This window comes from Heptranchias perlo, chromosome 11 (genome assembly GCF_035084215.1).
Source record: "Heptranchias perlo isolate sHepPer1 chromosome 11, sHepPer1.hap1, whole genome shotgun sequence".
NCBI lineage: Eukaryota > Metazoa > Chordata > Chondrichthyes > Hexanchiformes > Hexanchidae > Heptranchias > Heptranchias perlo.
In genome coordinates this window covers 7419670-7422867 of record NC_090335.1, presented here as the reverse complement: position 1 = coordinate 7422867, position 3198 = coordinate 7419670, and the positions used below count along the sequence as shown (strand labels likewise).

At 45.1% G+C, this 3198-nt stretch overlaps 1 non-coding gene across 1 annotated transcript; it reads right to left on the bottom strand.

Annotated features, from left to right (window-relative positions):
- Nucleotides 1-213: 213 nt before the first annotated feature.
- Nucleotides 214-286, bottom strand: trnar-ccu (transfer RNA arginine (anticodon CCU)). Its single transcript has one exon. It is a non-coding gene; the product is annotated as a tRNA-Arg (tRNA).
- Nucleotides 287-3198: the final 2912 nt, after the last annotated feature.

The window sequence follows — 3198 nt, the reverse complement described above, 5'->3', positions numbered from 1 at the left end:
CCCAGAGGTGGTGGTACAGTGATACACAGTCAGGAGGGAGTGGCCCTGGGAGTCCTCAACATTGACTCTGGACCCCATGAAATCTCATGGCATCAGGTCAAACATGGGCAAGGAAACCTGGATTGGTTGGTAAGTTGAAAGGAAAGCTCCCTGACTGTCACGGAATGCAGCAATGTTCAGAGAAGACTTTTGTTTCAGAGCCAAAAACTGCTTCACCCCAGATGGGACTTGAACCCACAATCCCTGGCTTAGGAGGCCAGTGCCTTATCCATTAGACCACTGGGGCTGCACGCTATTGGATTTTGATGCTTGTGACCTGCCTCTTTGTCTCTATGGATTCACTTCCAAACTTGAGGCCTTTTTATTCACAATCACATTGTGTCAATTCCAAAGATCCCAGCAATGATGTGACAGGATCTGATTTGCTCTTGTGTGTTGGACATTGGAGTATTTTGAATTGGAGCAATGTGTAGATGGAGAGAAGATGTTTCCACTTGCAGGGGAGCCCGGAGCAAGGGGCCATAAACAAAAGATAGACACTAATAAATCCAATAGAAAATTCAGGATAAATTTCTTTCCCCAGAGAGTGGTTAGAATGTGGAACTCACTACCACAAGGAGTAGTTGAGGCGGCTAGTCTAGATACATTTAAGTGGAAACTAGATAAACACATGAGGGAGAAAGGAATAGAAGGATATGCTGATATGGTTAGATGAAGAGGGTGGGAGGAGACTCATGTGGAGCATAAACACCGGCATGGACCTGTTGGGCCGAATGGCCTGTTTCTGTGCTGTACATTCTGTGTAATTCTATGTAATGTAGGAAATGTGGCAGCTAATTTACACACAGCAAGATCCCACAAACAGCAATGAGATAAATAAATAGATGATTACTTTTGTGGTTTTGGTTGAGGGATAAATATTTTCCTGGACACCGGGGAAACTCCCCTGCTCTTGGAAATAGTGCCGAGGGACCTTTCACATCCACCTGAGAGGGCAAACGGGGCCTCGGTTTAACATCTCATCCAAAAGACGGCACCTCTGACAATGCAGCACTCCCTCAGCACTGCACTGGAGTGTCAGCCTGAAGTGGGACTTGAACCCACAAACTTCTGACTCAACCTTTGATCCAAGGCTGATACATAAAAGTGATCCAGGTTTGTCTGAGAGGCAACCCAACCTGTTGATTCCACCACTCTCCCTGGAATATCTAATGCTGTGTATGTGTTAACTATTTTAATATCCACAATAAGCTCGAGCTGGGTCAATCCCAACTTGACTTCAGCACTTTAAAGACAGCTTGGATTCAAACCACAGAGGCCTGGGAACAAGTCACTGACCCACTCTGCCAGTCACATGGGGAGACCGAAACCGTGGAGGCAAAACTAATCGCTTGGTAAAAATGTCATGTTTTAAAACTTTAACAAAGGATTTAGTGGAATTCAAATCAATTACAAGGCATGTTAAACTGGTTACCAGGGCAATATGGGTCAGAGGTAAGAGGGCAGCCAGCACGAAATGATAGAATCTCAATGTCACAGACTGCTGTAAAATCGTTGATCAGAAATAAAAGTCAGTCCCTGAATCAGAAAGGCATGTGTTCAAGTCCCACTCCAGAGACTTGAGCACAGAATCCAGGCTGACACTTTCGTGCAGGACTGAGGGAGAGCTGTGCTGTATTTCAGGTCAGGTGTTTGTGAAAGATCACATGATATTATCTTGGAGTTCTCCCCGGTGTCCTGGGGCCAATAATCAACCCTCAACCAACATCACTAAAACAGATTATCTGATCATTATCCCATTGCTGCTTGTGGGATCTTGCTGTGCACAAATTGGCTGCCGTGTTTCCTACATTACAACAGTGACTACACTTCAAAATTACTTCATTGGCTATAAAGTGTTTTGGGACGTCCTGAGGTTGTGAAAGGCGCTGTATAAATGCAAGTTCTTTTCAAAAAAAAATTTCTCCAAGTCCTGTTTCTAGGACCAAGGTGGAGATTACTTTGGAGAAGAGTTAGTTATCCCATAATATAAATCAGGGTCTATGTGATCTCCTGGACGAGTTTTGATCATCTAAAGGGGTCAGAGAGGAATTTTTGGACTTTATTTCCCTAATTGTCCTACATTTTTAATCTGTTTTTTTCACCTCTCCCAGGGGATTACACGGCTCTGGGTGGGTGGGGAGTATCTGTATCGAGATGCATAGGGCAACACAACTTTATGGGACAGGCAAGATAGACCAGTTGGTCTTTTCCTGTCTGTCACTTTCATTTGCTCGAGTGATTCCCAAACTCATTGCCTTCCCCATTAGGCCACTGGGGTCACAGCTCCTACCACAGCCTTTGTGCAATTGGTCATTGCTCTACGCTCTCATAACATTCTACCTGTTCTTGTCGCCACTCACTTGGTTTTTATCAATAAATATATCTGCCAATTCCACACACTTCAGCAATGATTGGTAGCAGTTGTGAACACTTTTGATTTCCTAAAACAGTCCTGGCAAGTGTAGAAGAGAGTTCCGGTCCCTGAATGGTGGGTTGACATCCGGTGGGGTACTCGTGTCTGATGGGAGCAGAGTAACGACCCCCCATCATATCTATCTGGTGGTCCTGGTAAGGAGTTGCGAGTCAGGGTAACAACTGTTCATGTTAGAATGGACTCTGACACGGGAAATACCCAGAGCATGACCTGCTGGATGGAAAGCAGTGCAAGAAATGGGTTTCCTCTTGTACTGTTAGGCATGGAAGAAGAGGAGAAGAAGAAGACAGTGTTCAGTAAAATGAGGAAAGGAGGTAAAGGGACATTATTTGCCTGGAAAATGCAGGTGACATTGTTCCCTGAGTATTGGGATGGCGCACAGCTTGGTAGAAGCATCGCATTGGTTTGTGCCATTGGAAAGAAGCGACAGAGTGAGAAGGGTGTGGACAGGAACTCCCTGGATTGGTTGGTAAGTTAAAAGGAAAGCTCCCTGACTGTCACGGAATGGAGCAATGTTCAGATTTTGTTTCAGAGCGAAAAACTGCTTCACCCCAAATGGGACTTGAACCCACAATCCCTGGCTTAGGAGGCCAGTGCTTATCCATTAGGCCACTGGGGCTGTCTGTAATAAGAGCTTGTTGCTTGCAACTTGCCCCTTTGTCCCTATCTATTCACTTCAAATTTGATGCCTTTTTATGGGCCATCCCTTTCTTTTCACACAC